Source organism: Theropithecus gelada, unplaced genomic scaffold, assembly GCF_003255815.1.
Source record: "Theropithecus gelada isolate Dixy unplaced genomic scaffold, Tgel_1.0 HiC_scaffold_15886, whole genome shotgun sequence".
Lineage (NCBI taxonomy): Eukaryota > Metazoa > Chordata > Mammalia > Primates > Cercopithecidae > Theropithecus > Theropithecus gelada.
Window position 1 is genome coordinate 62,767 of NW_020257643.1, and position 20,922 is coordinate 83,688.

The following is a 20,922-nucleotide window of genomic DNA, read 5'->3' on the forward strand; positions in this document are numbered from 1 at the left end:
GATTCAAAACATTATCATCCCTTTGCCAGATACCCAGTACTATCTCTTCCCTACACACTTTTTTTTTCTGGAAAAGGTCTGTTTCTCTGTCAAGTACAGTATAGATTTGCTTTCCTATACTCAGTGGGGCTCTGTGACTTAAAGCTTATTTATATGAATTGGAAGGCTCCCTTCCCCACACAACTCCACGCATATTTACAGATTCAGGAAATTAATGGAGTTGGCAGATGAGTTGTTTGGGGACAGAGTTGGATGGGGCATTGCCATCAAGGGGCCTTCCCAGGTTCCCTGTGGGCACCAGGCCCATGTGTGGCTTGCATCAGTAACAGGTCTTGCCTGGAAGTTTCACTTTTGGTGACTACGCCCGTGTCATTTAGCAAGGCAGCACTGGAATCTCAAAGACTTCTTACTCCTTTTATCTTACATCCAGAAGAGAATCATCATCTCAGGGAAAAGTTAATGGTAATATACAAACCACATGGTCACAAGACAGAGGAAAAGGAATGGGAAAGAGAGGAAGAAGGTTTAAGAAGAAGGGAGGGAGGGGAAAAGAGATACAACTGAACCCACCTATTCAGTAAATAGTGGCCTAGACTAATACCTACATAACATTTGTCTATTTGGCACATTTCTTTAGACTGCTATTTGCTTTGGATTGCCTTTAGAAGGATATTTCTGCTTCCAAAGGTGAATAGTTAAAAATAATATATATCATGAGCAGTGTTTTGGCATTTCCCTTCACTTTCTTTCTATCTTCAACATTACTGTTGTCTTCCTTTAAAACTCTATCAATTCAGCTGATCCAGTGAACAGATGGCATTAATCAACCCCCAAGAATACGCACAAAAGCAATTAGAAATGTAGAGACATGGAATTTATGCCAGCAAATCAATTACCAATGATAGCACATCAGCGTAGCACACCCAACTTCCCCTTGTTTCTCTTTCCACTGAGCAGCCCCTGATAGCAGTAATGATCCCTGGTTTACCCCCCTGTCAGAGGGGGAATGAGAACTGGGATGTTGAGGTTTAATTACACATTCCTTAATGACTAGTTCTCACTCTGCTGACAAAATCCAGCATAATTTACAGACTAGAAGATGCATCAGGATGATGGATACAGACAGTATGTGCTATACAATGTCATGCAAATATGAAATATACTGCACTGAGAATATGGTCGTTTGGTATTCCCAGAGAAGAACTTCATTTCAGAGAACTGAGTATCTTCTCTAGCATCTATCCCTCTCATTTGTCAAAAACAATGGCAACAGCTATAGAATACATTTTAACCACCAATCTGTACCTTCTGTGAGTTTACTAGCTCATATATGCCTAGGTCTTAAATTTACTTGGCCATTATTTTTTTTTTCCAACGCTGTGTAACTTTTGCAGATTCTGATATATCTATCCTTCTTTACTTAAAGTCTTACTAATTGTCACTTCAGTTATTGTAATCATCTCTTAACTGGTTTTCTTACCACCAGTCTTGGTCTATTCCAGTCTATCCTTCACAGAGTAATTTTTTAAAGCAACAAATCTTATTATAATCATTACATGTATAAAAACATTCAATGAATCTCCATAGCCTTAAAAATAAAAGACTCTCATGCTTACCTACAACTCTGTTTTTTTCTTCTATCCCTATACCAAGTAATAACTGCCCCCCTCCCATTTCTCCTGCTAACAAAGTCTGACTGTTGAAATCTTAGATGAATTTGTTTTTCCTCAGAGAGTGTACTTTGATGCCCCAGCCAGTATGAGATGCTCATTTTGTGCCTTAAAGTGCATGCTGTGTTTACCTTTATCATAGCATTTATCACTCTGACATGACTGAAGGTTTATTTTTCTAACAAGCAAGTGTTCAAAGCTGCTTGAGGTTATGGACTACATTTTCTTATTCACTATTATTTTTCCAGATTCATAGACAAACTTGAGTTGAGGAAAGAGAACCTGTAGTTCTAAAATATTTTTTTCAAATGCGTAACACACACACAAAACTATTAACATTTAAATCTGCTTTTGACCACAGCTTAAAAAGAGGACATGGGATTCATGGAATCATGTTATCAGGGTATGATGTAGGTTTGCAATTAAAAAAAAAGAGATCTTTTCAATAATTTATTAATAAAGCCCCATTGAGTATAATCCAAACTTTTCCATTTTATACTGATCCTTGGGCTATAAAATAGTTTTTATAGAAATGTGATTATGTATTTTTTTAGATTCTATAAGCAAAGCTCATTAAAATTCCACAAAGCAAGTTAATAAAATTGGCTGCAACTTGATACTGATGTCAGTGGATGGAGAGGCTTCCTCTGTTAGGAACCAATGGCCACGTGATACATAAATGAGACCATCATAGCAATGAAGTCATGGAAATACGAAAGCTTCCATAGGTGCAGGGGCTCGTTTTTCAGCTCCCGCATCCAATCAGGTGATCCAAACTTCTGTTCTTTCATGTAACAGCTAACTGCTTCTTGGCTTTTCCAAAACAGTAGTGAGTTATACTTGTTTCAAAAATAGACATAAAACAAATTTTAAAAGTAATACTCTAGCGATAGAGCCAAGAGAGAATTTCAGTTTAGAAATAAGCATTCTTAGCAGGAAGCCAATCATTTATTCTCTCATCCTTTCACTTGCTCAATGTTTTAGAAATTGAATATAGACTTTCAAATAAAATATGACCATCAGAGAACTTTGCATCCTAGTTGAGGAGACAAGAATTGTTAGTGCTATGGAAGTGTAATATATAGGGGCACTTGATAGGCCTGAGAAAAATATTTCTGTGTGTGTGTGTGTGTGTGTGTGTGTTTGTGTGTGTAGTAGGGAGACAGTGAGAAAAGATAACAAATGAAAAAGGGTATTTCTAGACCAAGCAGGCAGTCTATGAAAATAAATGCAAGATTTAAGACAACAGAGCTTGTTTGTGGAATGTGAAGGAGTTTCATAAATTTGTGTTGGAGGAATGGTGAAGATGAGGTTTAGTCAGATCAGGGCCAGGCCTGTGCTAGGACAAGGAATTCATAACTATTATTTAATTAATACTTGTTGGTCTGACATCTGTAGACTTACAAGCCGTAATGTCAACTTGTGCCTTTTATGGTACTGTGTGTGTGTGTGTATGTGTACAAAAGGGATTCACAAGTCCTCATCAAGGCTGTGTCCTTTCCCTATCAAGTTTTTAAATCAAAGCTCATGAAAACATAAAGCACCAAGTGCTCATCCAGATGAGGCTCTTATCTTTGGTCATTGTGCTGTTTAGCATTTTGCATCAAATCTAGATCTCCATTTTTTTTTTCTTTTAGATGTGACTCAGGAGTTGGCCGTGGTGTGAACTGCTACTGTCATGCCCTTTGCCATGGGTAGAGCTACATAAATTAACCATAAAGAACTCATGTCAAGTTTCCACAGATATGTATATACACAATGTCAAAGTGAATGTTTTGGAATAAGTTTCATATCTTGCAAAGAGTTTGGTGTTTGAAAATAGATAAATATAGGTCCAGATATTGACTTTGTATTGCTTAGATTTGTGATCTTGAGGAAATCATTAACTTCTGCTAACCTTGAATATACTAATCTGTAAACTGGATATGTAAGTATACCTAGCTGTGCTGCCTTGATAATTTATGTGGACACAATATGAGGTAAGAGATAAGTGTATAGAAGTTGGTAGGAATTAAAACCCTACTATGTTGTTATTCTAATTATAATTGTTTTACAATGTTAGAATATAATCATCCCAGAAATATCCAGATGAAATGACCAGTAGGCAACCTTAGCATTTAAAGACAAAGTTCGTTAAAAGTAAATAGGATGTTAATAATAATGATCTAATCCATTTTCTTCATTTCATACAGCAAGATCATCGGGGTAACTATGTAACCTTTACAAGGTCACCATCCACAAAGTGGCAGAGTTTTGATGAATGAAGAAAGCTTCCCTTATGAATTAAAAATGTCATTATTGGCTCCAAATGTGTACACTGCAACCTTTCAATAAAGTCCTATTGAGTGAATTGCAATTGCCCTCTGGTATTGTAGGTAACTAGATCTTTTCTCCACCTTCTCATTATAAGGGAGAAAATTATCATTGTATACACAGGCAATATTTGAGTGAAGCTCTGGCTTATCAACTCAAAGACTCTGAATCACCAAATGAAGGTTTTAGGGGCATTTCAAACGATATCACATTACTTTTTTTTTTAACAAATGGGCATTAAGAAGTAAAGTGATTCAGTAAAGGGAAACTGGGATCCAGTAATGAAAGCAATGAAATTGGGCAGAGGAACAAAGGAAAAAGAAAGAAAACTGCAATGAAGAGCATAGTCTCTCATTAGAACAAAAATAAATCAAGGAGAGAGTAAGGTTTTCATAATAAAACTAATTTTCTCATAATTTTGAACTCATGTGGAAATTGCTAGGCTAGGGTTTGGTATACATTTCCCAATTGTGGAAATATAAATTTAGTTGTGAGATGGGGGACTATCGGAAGAGAAAGGAAAAAGTGCTCATATGTATTGTCAAAGATAAGCCAATTCAACAAAAGGAAAATCTTTAAGACTCTTCCAAAAGAGCATTATAGTTCTTCCTTTACTTGTGCCGACTGTAAATGCCACAAAAAGTTGCCGCTGAAAAAACTAGACAGATTGTTTATTTTGAATATTACCTATTGATTGAGTTTGTGCATAAGCTTCAGATAACTCAAAGTGCATCTCCTTATTTGAAGAGCCTTATGAATCTGATTGACGTTCTCATATATCTTAGATGAAATTCCACATGTGACGAATGAGCTAGAATGAAGAGTTTTTGATCCCTCTCTCAAGGCTGTATTTGTGTGACCCTAATATGTAGCAACAAACTTAAGATACTGTGCTTGGAAATCATTCAAAGTGATGAATGGCTCAAAATTAAAGCTCTTTATAATCTCACAACCTATCCTTATTGTTAAAAATAGTAAGTAATGACACCATATGTGTTCCATGCATTCCTGCTATCTTCTGAATGCACACTCTATCACTGTAATTGTCTTTTAACATACTTAATATTTAAAGAATTTTCTCAGTAATATATGTACCTGCTGTTCTGTTTTGGAGCAGATGCATACCTAAATTGTTTTATACTCAAGCCTGTGAGCACTAAAAGGTTGAATAACATAACAGGTATTTGAACCCTTAGCTGTGGCATAACTAGGGCTAGAACTCCTCAGCTCTTCTAACTCCCAGTTTCACTGTAACCAACTATCAAGTCATATCACTTCTTCTTGTGTCAAAGGAGTTAATATTATATGTAAAATGACTTTTTGTTAAACATTGGCCTACTATATCTACATTCAAAGTTAACTAATTCCCACAGGGTAAACCCAAAGGAAGAATTGTAGCTATTTAATATCCTGAAAATCTGAAATGAGGGAATTTCTGCAGTTTTTATTACTGGTAGGTAATTATGTTCTCTGCAAAGATTCATAATACCTGTACTGAAGCTGGCCCTTCTAAACTGACTTTATTTTAATTTTGTTTAATTAGAAACTTACAAAATCTATAACTGGGCAAGCATTCATCTTTCCTTTGAAGTTAAAAGCCCAAATTTTGGTCAGATTATGAGAAATGTAAGTGCACATGCACACACACACACACACACACAACACACATACACACCACACCACAATGACAACCACCAACATATTATTATAAGAATAATAAAAACAATTAGAAGTTATGTATACCTGAAGAAAGTCCACAAGTGTAACTATATACCATGGAAAATATTGAGTTAATAATCCATTTTCAAGGCTATTGTCACAAATGTCATGAAGTATTACTTCAAAATATAGGAAGAATGATCTTGTAAAAAAATTTTCCAAATAAACTTTTATAAAGTGACTATTTGAAAAGAAATTGCTAATGTTCAATATATGTATACAAATATTAATTGATTATAGATAAAAATAAACCCAAGTCTTATATTTAATGAATAAAGTGTGTGGTCAGTAGAAATCTAACGGAATTGTGGAATTTTAATGCATTTTTCTTAGAGCTTCTGCATCATAGGTTATGAAGACACCAAAATATACCAAGTTCAGAGCTAATCTTTTTCCGATGTTCTACTATTCACTCAATTAATAGATTTTGTACAGCATAATGATCATTAATGATTATTCCTTAAGAACATTGACCCTAAAATATTTAGCAAGCAGTGAGCATTCAATTGAAATGTTGATTGGAAATGGGGAAATTAAACTGTCACTGATAAAATACTAAAGCTCATTATCACAAAGTTTCATTTTAAATGTTCAGAATTAGCTTTATTACTGCATCGGTAATGATAAGCATGAGTCTTAAATCCATGTCATTTAGGTTTTATGAGCATTATTAAAACACATTAACCACAATTCAATTAATTTACAAAATAAATGCTATTCTACAATATTTGTTTTACTGGCTCTTAAGCAAAGCTGTTGCATTAGGAAGTCCAAAGCCATATGCCTATGGAGTATATTTTACCCTTATCTCTCACCCCCATCTTTGTGGCTTTTCAAAGTATTCACTCTCCTCAGATAGGTAAATGTGCTGAAGGGAAAACACAGCTAGCTTGCTGCCACGCCTTTGTATCATTAGGACAATACTGACCTCTAGTGTTCCAGAAGGTGGAGAAACTAGCCCAGCACTGTGCCTTACTTCCTCTTACTAACCACTTAGATCTTTTTCTAAAGCAACACGGGAACAATTTCATAAAAGAAGAAGAAAAAGAAGGAGGTGGAAGACAAGGAGATGAAGAAGTGAAAGAAAAAAGTCAGATTCCAACTGCTCCTACATATTCTCTGAAATAATTTATAAACCAGGGCCCTTTGGATCCTCCTTTAGAGAGGATGATCCCTTTAGCCTTCCTGTAGAATACAAACTTTAATACAATTGGTATAAGGCATTACGACTAACTGTAGATGCTGTCCCTCCAAAACTTCTGACCACAGATAGAAACACTGGCTCAGTTTTGAACATTTTTCTGTACACTACATTTGTTCAATTATCTTCCCTTGAGATATAACTCTGGGGATAAATGCACAGGGTCCTCTAGGACCTAAGTGGGTGGAGAGTGAGGTAGAAAGGCCCCTATGTGGTAAGTAATCTTCCTACTGTTCTCTAACCATGATAGTGCAAATTACAAAAAAATAAAAAATAAAACTCTTCCAATATGGGTAATATTTCTGAGCTTCATGACAGGAATAAGGGATATGGGAGCAAGCCCAGAAACTTGAGGCACCTTGATAAACCATCTTTGGAAACAACACAGATGGCTTAATTGCATTCTTTCTCATTTAGGAGGTCCCAGAGCTGGAAAAACTTCCTCTCCTCTGCCTAGAGAGGCAGCTGAGAAATTGAGCCTGAACCTCTCACAGCTCCAGAGATTTATTCAAGTTTGACGGACTGGATTCTTTAAATATATAGTGCAGTTGGTGGATCCCCGGGAGTCCAGCCTTCCTGCCTATTAAATTAAATGTCCTGCACTTGCCGAGGTTAGATCTTGGACGACAGAGTGTACACTTAGTGTATACTCATTAATGTTCATAAGCACAAAGATTTCTGGGGTGGGGTGTGCATCAAAGCTCTTCCTCCTCTAATAGGGGCAGCCATTGATCTTGTGGTTGACTACAGTGGTCCATGACTCTTAGGCCAAAACTCCCAATCCTGTTAAACCGGTGCCCACTGGTTGCAGGATACCCCAACTAGAGCCTTCTACCTAGGGCAGAACGCAGAGCCACATATCGTGGGGTGCTCGGTATACTGCAAATCTGAGGCACTGCATTCAGAGATGAGGCACTGTCACCGAGCACGGTGGCTGGGAGCTTCTCCATCCCAGGAAGCTCAGCTCCCAGTGCATTCTGTCTGAACCGGGGGCCCTTCTCCGGAAAAAGCCCTGGCTGAGATCATGCAGGCATGGAACGCGGAGCTAGCAGGAGATTAAGGGAAGAGAAACCCTTCCTTATCCCCTGAACTTTGCGATAACGGAAGAAGGCAGGAAATCCAGCAGGGCTGGCTCATTTGAGCTCTGCTAACTTTTGGGATGGTTGGAGTGCTGGAACCACACTGATTAGCTTTTTTTTTTTTTTTTTTTTTTTTTCCGTTTCCTTTGCCCAAAGCAGACACAATCGAGTACGCTTAGACAGTTGATTGTCTTTCTGAATGCGATCGTTTTCCACCTCACCTACCCGCCCCCAGCTCCTCGTACTCACAATTTGTCGCTGTTAATCCTAAATGCCACAAGCCGGAGAACAGCAAAGTCAAAACGCTGGTCAGCCGTGGTACAGAATCCATTTCCCCCGAGTGAGCGGTCCCTCCCAGTGGAATCCCAAATTCGCAGTCGCCAGCCGCGGCTTCTTCTCGCTCTCTCTCTTCTCTGCACGGCCTGACCCCCTCCCACCCCCCCTTGGAGAGGCACTTGCTCTTTCACACCATCCCGTGCCCAGACGCTCCACCGAAACCGTGGCGGGGGAGTCTCCGGAGCTGCAGCTGGGGCTACGGTCCCCGCAACAGCCGCTAGCTGGACTCGCCTTCCTCGCCCGCCTCTTCCTTCTCTTCCCCCCTCCTTAACGGTGCAAATCCAAACCCAATTAGAACGACAAGCGCCGGAGCTCGGTGGACAGCCAAATCCACCTCTTCGGGCGCGAGAGCTGGAATCAGCACCGGGGTGGCGGACAGCTCCTTATAGGCGAGCGGGGCCGCGCGGCGCCGCCCACAGCCAGGCCCGCCCCGCGCTCGCCTATAAGAGCAGCCTGGGCGGGTCTTTGCCCCGCTCCGGCGCTTTTCCTCCAGGCAGCCTAGCCGCTGCGGTGCGCTTTGGCTACCTGGGAGTGAAAGGGAAAGGAGATTCTCTCTCTCTGTACCCTCCACCGGCTTCCTCTTCCCTCCCTGCATTTGGGAAACGAGTAGAGGTATTGAAATTTAAAGGAGATTTTCAAAGACCGCTGCTGAAGGATGCTAATAGGAGCTGGAAGACAAGCGCATTAGGAAGAGGGAATTTCCCACGGAAAGCTCTGTAATGAGCTAACGAGATGCGTTCCTCCACCCCACCTTTGGAGGGGAGGGGAAAACAGAGCTTGAATTACGCATTTAATTTCCCCTGCGTTCGTTCCCTGATGGGAAAAGCTGATGGGTCTCGATAGGATCGGGATTTCTGGTTTCGCGGTTTAACGTTGTGCGCGCTCCCCTGCTTGCAGACCCCACAGCTACTCCCACCGCTCATCCTCTGGCCGGTCTTGGCGTCTGCGTCTCCTGCCCGCTGTTGGCGCGTTGCTTCGGGCAGGTACTGCAAGGTGCTCGGGGCTCTGGATTCCAAGTCAGTGGTTCACTGACATCTCAGGGAGACGGAGAGAGGAGAGACACATGGGTGTGGTAGTGATGAGAGTCAGGGTGGAAGCCCGGGTTGGCTCATAGAATTCAAAGTATGAGGACTCTGCTGTAGGGATTTGAATTTTGAAAAAGGGAAAGAGTGATTTGGGTTTCTTTCTAGACACCCCCTCTTACAAATTTTGTTTCTGTTTTTGGCTTCTAGTATACATCTGGAAACTCTCCTGCTTTATCATAAATCAACTTGGTTTGTTTTTACTGGAAGCTGTCAGAGAGCTGTCAAATCTTAACAAAATGAGGGACCATAATGATTTCTCCTATTTGAAGCTTACAATGAAGTTAGGGTTGATGAACTCTACCCACTTCAGAGGAATTTGATGTCTCCCTCTCTCCCCATCCTCCTCTTACCTTCAACAAAAGCAATTATACAGTCTTATTTGTCATTGTAGACTCCTGACAATCCTGGCTGCACAACTATAGATGGGACTAGGTTTCAAGCAGCTTCTGCATGAATCCTGAGGTTAACCTTGTGTTTTTTTGGTTACAGCTAGACTCACATCACTGAAATATTAAGAGATAGTTGAATGACAACTGGATTACTGACCTCATCACTTTATTAGAGAAGAAAGAATTTTGAGGGTCCTATCACTTACACATAAATGATCCTCTTCTCTCTAAGCTTCTAACTAAAGATGATTATGTAAGTCGCTAGATTCCTGGGCAAACTGAAAGACTTTCCCAGCTGGAGTTTTAGTTGGAGTGCATGGTAGGGTGCAGTGGAGGACCACACCCAGAAGATGGTGAATGTCAACATATCGAGGCTGAGGGGACCTAAGGAGCTGTCCTCTTGGCAGCTGGGAAGGGGTCTGAAGAGAGGAGAGGGCTGAGGTTCAAAATCTATCTGCATGGGCTTCTTTTTTCCTTCTACCAAGGGTACTGAGGAGCTGCCACCCAACCCCTAGCCTTTGAGGATCCCATGGTGAAAAACATTTATCTGGCTATTAATCATACTAAGAAGTCTAGAGAAATATACTGAGCCATTACAGCTTGGTATGTTCTAATTGTATGTAAACACTTAGGCATTTTTAAAAGTAGAATAGTACAGATATAACTGAAGCTCCTTTTGCATTTTCTCTGATCCCATTCATCTGCCATCATACCTAGAAGTAAACACTTTACTTATCTGGTGTATATCATTCCTATACATAATGTTTTTAAACTTTTACCATACATATTTATCTCCCTGAACAATATGTAGAGTGCTTTGTCTTTAACCAATACTTAAGTGGTGCCATGTTCTTTCATTTTGCACCTTGCAATTTACTTAGTACTATAATTTTGAAATGTATGTATCCAGCTACATAAAGTCCTAGTTATTTTATTATAACTACTGTATTGTATTTCATTTCATAAATACACCAAAATATATTCATTAATTCTTTGATGTATGGATCTATAGATTGTTTCCAGGGTTGTTGATATTTCCCTTTAAAAAGTACAATCTTGTACCTGTCTTTTAGCTATTCTTGCTCATATACTGAAGAGTAGAATTTCTGGACCATAGGAAATGCTTGTCTTCAGCTTTACCAGGTATTTTCTGTTATTCTTAAAATGATGGTACCAATTCATAAGTCTCCTCCCCCTAGTTCCACATCCCTAACAACTCTTCAAGACCCCTCTCTTTATGAATAGGAATATGATAGTCAGACAACACGTCTTTTGTCACTGAGTTTAATGTTCCACTATATAATTCCACCTTCTACACCTCATACCCCCCAAAATGTTTAGTTTAATATAACATTTCAAAAATTATAGAATATGTTGGCTTTGTCTTCTGGCAGGATGGCTTAAAATTAATTATCTGTGCCAGTAAAATGTGCTTAGGATAGATATGAACAGGCAATTAGGAAATTTTTTGCCATGAAGCCCTCAAACTGTGAATGGTATTCAAGTTATTAGTAAATATTGGAACTCTGCATTCATATGTCTATGTGCAGACCCAGTGTACAGTGTATAAATTTCACCTAATTTAAACTCCTATTTACAGTTGTAGCTTTTTGTTTCTCTCCCTCAAACACACCTGTTCTCAGAGCAAGTTGAGCCTTAAATGTCAGACATTTGTCTAATATTTGTTAACATTTTAGTAAGAATACTGCAGCTCTGAATGTAGTGAGGGGTAAACAGCTGTTCCTCTGAGACAATAGTGTAAACAATGCCGTCTTCTGGGGGCATTCTGCCAGCAAGTATTTATTAGCAATAGAATATTAATCACTATAAAAACTGTTTTCAGCCAGATTGATATTTACCTATTGAAATTCTTTTGTAAAGCTTTTAGTCTGATAAATCCACTGTCCAAATGGTGAAGCAGAAGCTGAGTAAACTCCCTTTTCTCCCCCATGTTTCTCCATATAGAAAACTAACTCATCTTTGCAGAGCACTCTGCTTTGAAGAGGCTTAAAAGTTCTGCATGGATGGAGCAGGTTGAACACTAACAGAAAATGGGGGAAAAATGGATAATTTTGAAACCCAAAAATGTCTGTATTTTCAAGATGATAAATCTGACCATCTCCTCAAGACAAACTTCTATTTGAAATCCTAAAAAAAAGAAATGAAATGGAGAGGATGGCATTTCATTGTTTCTTTTCTTTGATTTTCCCTTTAGCACTTCCACTTATTTTTCCGTAGGAGACAGAAGGGAAAGAATCATTCATCAAATGGAATCTTTGCATTGGAATATTCAACAAGTGGTTCATCTCACTGATTTTATAATTCTCTTGTGAGGCACACAGAAGGCATGTTTGGTCATCTCCATTTTATTGATGGGATACTAAGAGGAGACAGATATTGACATGATAAATGTCACACAGAATTAATGGCTCCAACCCATAGGGACACAAAAAAATGAAGGTCTCCTCCCTCCCCCATTCTATTTCTTTTCTCTTTAGAAAGCTTACTGGTAAAAGTCACTATGACATATGGACACCTTGAATGTATTGAAGAAAAATCCACATACAATCACAGTAGGCTACTCTATTTTTAATATCAGTTCTTTTGGATTATTTTGACTTCTCATGTTATGGTTTGTGGTAAGGACTAAAGGCTAACATCTGTTGCCACCCAAATCTTCAAAATAGAGTTTTTCAAAATATTGATGTGGCAGAAAGCTAATTATTTTTCTTTTCATTCTTTCTTGTTTCATATTTTTTTCTTTATTTTTGGTTCCTCCTTAATAGTATGTTGCCAGTAATATGATACAGAGTGTGGGAAATAGAAAAAAAATTATCTGCTTCCACAGAGTTAGGTATTATTTAGAAAACTAAGATGTAAACACACTAAAAAGTTCACAATACAAATTAGTATGTGACTATGTGTCAAATCTCTGAGATTACAAATGCTATGTGAGTTTTTAAGTTGACAAAGATTGCTTCCTCTGGGAAAGCTAAGTTGCCCTTGGCATAATGAATCGGTTCTTTGTCTCCTTGGAAGTAGGGGGATTTGAGTCACCCTGGGCCTTAAAGGTTGCTATTCAGATGAGGTCAAGTCAGGTATATTTGCATAACAGGAAAGTCAAGTCTTAGAATCATGAAGGCAGAATTCTACTTTTGCAGAAGAGTGTTCAGATTAAGACCCATTAACTTTAGCCACATATGGAGAAAAATCTACTTCAGCTTCTCCCCACTACTTCTCTCCCCATCTCTTCTAGTTCTCACTTAAGCCCTATCTTGTCACAATACTTATCCTTGACATCAAAAATAGTTATCTTCTGTCATCTGCCTCCTGCCAGTACGAGGGCCTTCTCTGTTAGAGGCCTTTGCCGGGTGTGCATGCTTCTCAGCTGGTAAGATGCTGTGCTGTTGCATATACTGCTCTTTCCTCTTTGCCTGGGCTTTTTGTTCCACTGGCAAATGTTCAAGTCCAGACTCCACTAACAATTCTCTCTTTCCCTAACTCAGTAATTTCTCAAGAGTAGTTTCCTGAAGAATATTTAACTTTGAGTTTTCAGTACACATAGTAGGTTTTCAAGGAACGGTTGATGTCTGATAATGTTAGCTATAAAAAGTCTTTGTCAGTTCTTTCAGGGGCTATAGCGATCCCCCAATCCACTCTTTGCACCAGAATGCAGAGGCTCCTTTAAGGACATTTATCCTTATTTACCTTAAAATCAAGATGTCAACTCTATAAAAAAAAAATCACTGAAAATGCAGTTTAGGATTAATATCCTGATAGTTTATTTTCCTAGTCACATGTTTCTCCAACATTTAGATTTATTTCTCAGAGGGAATTTACCCTCTAAAGTATCTATGTAATTGCATTGGTACAAATCTAGCCATGCCACATCCAGAAACATATGTCAAAAATCATGTTTCTTTTTCATTTATTTCTGCCTCTCTCTAAAAGAACTGCTGCCTATAATCACGAAGTCATTTTGATATATATAGCATTTCAGGAGAAACTTGTTTGAGATAATTAAATGAAAATAATTCTGAGCTTAAAATAGGAAATTCTAAGTATTAGCCTTGCCTTTGAAACTTACTATTACGAGGCCTGGAGTATATAACTTGGTTTCTTTGAGATTCCATTTCCATACCTGTGAATTGTGAATTATGATAATCCCTGGCTTTGGTATTTGTGCATATTCAAAGGAATCATATATTTAAAAATACTTTTGTTATATGGACACAAGTTGTAAATGCTATGTCCTAGCCTGAAGAAGACAATTTATTCAGTCCATAATCACAGGATTTCTAATGCATTTTATTTGCCAGTTCAAGTAAAAATAAGTGCAAACATCTATAAATATTACTCATTCTAGTGGAAACCTGCATGATTTATTACTCAAAATAATCACAGTAATTTAATTAACTCAACATTAACTTATTGAGCAACACTAATGTGCCTAGCCTTGTCTATTTTTTTTTTTTTTTTTGGCTAAATAGATGTCATCAATGACCTGGTCCTATCTGAAGTTTTTTATACTTTCCACAGTTTCTAGCTGGGAAGTTGACATGCACAACAAACACAATGATTGCTTATAGGAGAGGAACAATTTAATCCTATATTTTTCAAGTCCATCCAAGTGGCAGACATTGAGGTCCTGGTCAACAGTCAATTCCAACTTTTTCCTTGATTCCGAAACAGGCTGGTAAAGAAATCACAATTGAAGTAAGCCTACCGTAGCAATTGCATACCCCTTTGAGAGTGATTATCTGATGCTCGCCGTGTGACTCAGTTCTGACCAAAAAGACTCAAGAGGAAAAAGAGATCTTCTTAGGAAAAGAGAGAAGAGTGGGAATTAAAAGGCCATTGCTATTGTAGTTTTCCCCATAGCATGGACAATATCTTGTGAGGGGATGAGGTTTGTAATAACAATAGCCAATTTAGGACCCTAAACAGTTGGCCAAGACTACAAGATGAGAAAAAACAAAGATGGATATTTCCTGAATCTTTATCACAACATTAAATTATTTCTACTCAAGAACCATAAATATCTTTACTCTTTAAGCTACTACTCGTTAAGTCCTCTAGAAGAAAATAAAACAGTGTTCATTAAATATCAACCTGCAGTAGGCATTTGACTTTGTTTTCTCTTTTAGAATTCATGGCAAAATTCTGAAGTCAGTATCATTAGCTACATTTGGCATATAAAGATGTTTTTTAAACTCCTGAAATTTAAGTAACGTTGTCGAAAACACAAAGCTATTATTTAGAAGTGCGAGGATCTGAACCTGTGTTTTCTGATACCAGATTTTTGGTTTATCATGTCATTGCTCAGTGCCACAGCTGTTCACAAATGAAATACATCTACTAAATCTGTGTGTTTGTAGAGTGTGTGTGTGTGTGTGTGTGTGTGTGAATTAATCTGATCATTTGAGCCCATATATGATTGACAATTTGAATTCTATAAAAATTATTTTTAGTGTTACAAAGGCCCTGTTTCTGTCTCTTAGGGAATAGCTTACTTCACAGCCAATGTGTTGTTACTCAGTTTGCTAAAGGCAATTAATGAAGAACAGCAGGTATCCGTTCTGTCCTAGGTGCACATCTGACATTTAAGTCAGGCTGACATCTAAACATAAGATCTGTGATAGCCACTACTAGGAAAACTGTTTTACAAAATTTTCCAAGGATATATTTTTCAGGAAATAAATTATTTGGAAGAAGAAAGAGCTGATTTCAAAAGATTATTTTATTGTATAATCTAATCCCTAGTATTTATGTCCTTTTATCCCTTTTGAATTTAAATCAGCACACAAAGCACAGTAAAAACATTTATAATTTGCTTTTTATTGGCATTTTTAATAAGGTGGAAAGAATGTTAGCCTAGAGCCAGCAGGGGGTGTGCTGACTAGTAGGAAGTAAAAAATGTAGAGCAGATTTGAAGCAGCAGTGTGAGAAACTTTGTAGGCTGCTGAATTCTTGTTTATTTGTGGGAAAGTGGAGAGAGGACACAGGAGAAGGCACCAAAACACAAAAACAAATCAAAAACAGAAAAACAAATCTGCTGATGATGTTTTTAAAATCATTGTTTACAACTGTTGTTACCTCTACTAAGAAATCACACGAGACCTAGAATAATAATTGTTTATAATTCAAAATATTGAATACAAATTATCTTATTTTTAATGTTATTTTTAAAATATGCCACCTGTTTCTTTCGATGGAAAACTTCTCGATTTTAGCCCGGTTAGAGGCACTGCAAATACTAGTTTAATTAGACTTAGGCTGTGCATATTAGTAGATCATGACGTAGCACTGAAAGCAAAAGGCCTTCAAACAGCAGAGAAACTTGTTGTCTAGTAAATATACTTTTATTTTTCCTTTTGCATGAAGGAAAATTTATTTTAAAGGGTAAGTAATATATACATATATATATATAACCTAATACATCTTTAATTAAAAATTATTAAAATAGGGAGGTTTTCAAAGAGTCAGTTATATGATGTCATTTAAGTGGAGCATATCTTGATGCAATTTGCACAAGATTTTTTGTAAATCTGGCAATGTGTAACTAGATGCTAGGAGTACACTGTAGCTATGCTCAAGCTTCATGCAATTTAAGAAAGAGGATTGGTATAAAAGGGAAAAAGAAAAATATGACATAGTTGAGAAGTCAGTAAACCCTGTCCTACAGGCCCAAACTGGCCGGCTGCTTACTTTTGTAAGTTCGTAAGCTTGAATGATCACTACATTTTTTAATAGTCAAAAAGAATTACGAAAAGAATAACATCTGTGACACATGTAAATTACATAAAATTCAATGTTTACTGTCCACCATAAATTGTGTGTGTTTTTTTAACACTACCATGCTAATTTGTTTGTGTTATCTAATCTACGGCTGCTTTTGCACCAATTGTGAAGTTCGGAAATTACCACAGAAACTATGTGATCTGCAGACAATCCCTTGAATACAGGAGGCGGAGGTTACGGGAGGCGGAGGTTGCAGTCAGCCTAGATGGAGATGGTACCACTGCACTCCAGCCTAGGCGATAGGATGAGAATCTCTCCGACAAAAAAAAAAAAAGATATGACCCACAAAGCCTAAATTATTTACTATCTGACTCTGCAGAAAAGGTTTGTTGACCTCTGATAGAGTCTAGCAAGTATATCCTACTAGAACAGGATACAAGGTATAGAAGAACTATGCAATAGGGGGCATGATGGTTCATTCATCCATTCAGGATTATTATTATTATTATTATTTTTATCAAGACCTTTTGATGTGCCAGATACTGTGGGATAAGACTAACAACATTGTCTCTGAAATCTTAGAAAACACAGGCTGTATATGTAGATTTAGTGATGCCTATTAAAGTGGGTTGAAACCATTTCTGCTCACCAAGTTGCATTTGAGACTTCAAATTATTACCCATCTCCCTTCCCTTAAAAGTATAGAAAAAATGTTATGCTGTGCTTATCATTTCTCTGATATATTAGGATTACTGATTATCGATCAGCCTTTATTACTTCCAAAAAAATTCTGACAGTTCAGTATGACTGCATGTTTTTGTGCATACTTATGTTTCAGAACTGTGACATACTTTCAAACTTACAGAAAAGTTGCAAAAACAGTATAAAGAACTCCCGTTGTCGTTTTACTTTTAGCATTTTTCTTTTTTTTTTTTTTTGAAACGGAGTCTCGTTCTGTTGCCCAGGCTGGAGTGCAGTGGCACGATTTCGGCTCACTGCAAGCTCCGCCTCCCATGTTCACGCCATTCTCCTGCCTCAGCCTCCCGAGTAGCTGGGACTGCAGGCACCCACCACCACACCTGGCTAACTTTTTGTATTTTTAGTAGAAACGGGGTTTCACCATGTTAGCCAGCACGGTCTTGATCTCCTAACCTCATGATCCGCCCGCCTCGGCCTCCCAAAGTGCTGGGATTACAGGCGTGAGCCACCGCGCCCAGTTGTCACTCCAGTTTTATAGAAGACGCTGAGACAGAAAAGGGATTTTTGTAATTGCCCAAGTTCACATGGCTAGTGAGAGGAGATAGTCAATTTCAGGCCAACTTCTCTCTAATTTGGAAGCCTTCCTAGAAACTTGAGTGAATGAAGTAATCAGTGAACTTGTATCCAATAAGTGGAAGAGCGTATAAGAGAGGTAGAATAACAGCACTGCATGTAAATGATTTTTTTCTAAAACCTTGTCTCTGAAAGCAAAAGAAATGGAACATGAGATGAAGGGATGTGAAATTGAGAAGGGAAAGAAGTATGCTTTAATTCAAATGGGAAAGAGGCAGCAGAGAGGGAGATGAAGGTGCAAGGGAAAGAGGCATAGGTGTTTTACAGTCACAGAGGGAGTCAAAATCAGAACCATGACAGTGGACACGGATGGTGCACAAGAAGGAATTGAGGATAGAAATAAGTATGTTGTTAAATGGGGAGAAGATGAGATTACAAAGGTCCTGCCAGGCAAATAGCTTCTGTCTTCCTGATGACTTACGAAAAATATGGAGCCTGAAAATAATGGAGTCTGGTGCTAAAAAGAAGGGCTTAAATACAAGGAAATGAAAGTTGGAGTAATCCCTCAGAGCCACCGCGCCGGGCCACTTTTAGCATTTTTTAAACATTTTGTCCTATTTTCTTAATATTTATCAATCTGTCTCTCTCTCTCTTTCTCTCTCTCTCGCTCTCTCTCTCTCTCCCCCCCCACTCCTCCCCTTCTCTGACCAAAAATCTCTAGTTTATCTAGGTCTCCAACTTACCCAATACCTGGATCAACACAACAAAAGCCCAAAAAAGTGGACAAACAGAAGGAGAACAACTATGAAGGCTCATGAAAACTCATGATTTAGTAAGTTTTGTCCCTATCAGACAACTAATTACAATTACATTACATGACAGGGAAAACAACTCCAGTGCACTAGGAATGTGATCACACCTCAAAGAGGACTCCACCTCATCTTGGTGTCAGGAAAGATTCCTAGAAAAAATGACTTATGTTGGTGGGCTGAGACAGATGGGAGGAGGATGGAGTGCTCGCACCTTTAGTTGACTTCGGGATGGAAACAGAATGACTAAAAGGAAGACAACCAGAATTACTGTGACCACCAAGTGGATAGGTGATTTAGCTAAGAGCCAGACCACGTAAGTGTGAAGGGTTTGATACTGTATTTGTTGTTGAAGAAAGAAACCGGTATTGGAGAATTTGTTTGTTTCAAGGAGGGGAGTGGCGAGTGGTTTTATATTTTATAGTTGTTTGGCTCCGAAAGTCAGTCAGGTCATTTTCAATCAGATAAACTAATTCTCATAGATGCGTTAGTAATTACAATGAGATAAGGTGTTGCTTCTCCATTCAACATAAGTTTTTACTTTAGGTGTTTCTAACACTTTACTCAAAGAAGCAATAGCTTATGGATTTGAGATTTGGTCTTCAGAGTATTGGGCACATGCTTTTCATCTCACTTGATGTATATGATATAGAAGGCAAATTACATAAATTATTTGTATCTATAAAATGGGATGGCAGCAAATCACAAAGTGTTGTGAAAATCAGAGGTGAGGTAAATGAAGTACAATGGCTAGTGCCTGCAGCACTCATTAAATAGTTACTGTTACTGATAATTAGGTGGCACTAAATATGACACCTTAAGACCCAGCAAGTCTTCCTTGGGAATATTTTGTTACCTCTCTCATAGCAAAGCTTTGTAAGTGTGGCAAAATCATAGTCATTTTCTCTATTGAAGATAATTATGGGCAGGGCAAGGTGACTCATGCCTGTAATCACACCACCTTGAGAAGCAGAGGTGGGGGCATCACTTGAAGCCAGGAGTTTGGGACCAGCCTGGGCAATATAGCAAGACCTTGTCTATACAAAATAATAGTAATAATAAAAAAATTAGCCAGGTGACGTGGCACACACTTGTAGTCCCAGCTACTCTGGAGGCTGAGGTGGGAGGATCACTTGAGCACAAGAGCTCTAGGCTGAAGTTAGCTATGATCATGCCACGGCCTTTCAGCCTCAAGAAAGAGGGAGACCCTGTCTCTAAAAAAAGTAACAACAAACAAACAAACAAACAAACAAAAAAATCACATTCCCTCGGGGAAACAAGACATTTAGAATGTGACCAGTGCACATCTTCTGCATGTTTCACATGTGTCTGGCAACTTGTTTCTAGTGGACAATGATGATGCATTTTCTGAAAAATTAATAGCAAGTTTCAGAAACTAAATTGCAATGCCTCACAGTAAAGACCATTTTTTTGTCAATACAACCAAAAGGAATAGGCACAATAAAGCCATAAAAATTTATCGGGGGGAAAAGATGGAACACTTCTTTATTTAAAGAAGACTTTAGACAAAAAGCAAAATGCTGTAGCTCTGATTTTTGTTAAATGATTAGAGATGGAGGAAGATCAGAATTGTAGGTGCTGAATTTCAAAGTTTGGTGCTGAATTTACTAGACAAATATTTATCAAGGAAATTCTATATTTATAACTTGCTGACTCTATCCCCACTTCCTATGAATAGCATTCTTTCTTTGGTCTGATATTATTTCTAGTTTAGGAAAGACTCATCTCCTGTGTATAACCCTAGGAAGCATTTGTTTATAGCAGTAATGAGGATGGAGAAACTTCAGTTGGTTTCTTAGAAATCTTTTTGCTATACTCTTGGGATTACATATAAAATGTTATTTTCATCTTTTTCTTGTTTGTCAGAACATCTGATTAATCAATTTGAAAATCCATATTCTGGTTGTTTAGCAGATTTTCATTGGGCAAAAATGAAAACTAAATTCAGCATGAGTCTAGGAACTACCAGTGTGCAATTTCAGATTTATGGGATTGAATAGGATTCAATTAGATTTTGGGAAAAGAGTATATATAAATAAAATATGTATCCAATTTAATTTTAATCAAACATTTTATATGGGGGATTTTAATGATTTCAGCTCACCATTTTTGAACCATTTGCATAACTCTATACTGACATTTGTTCTGCTATTAAACAGAAAATAAAGCAAGCCCAGATCAAATGGGTTAGAGGCAAATATGGGAAGATGATAATATCATTTAATGATGTGTTATAACAAAAAAGAAATCAAAGATGTTGGTAACTTCGGTTTAATTCACAGAAGAT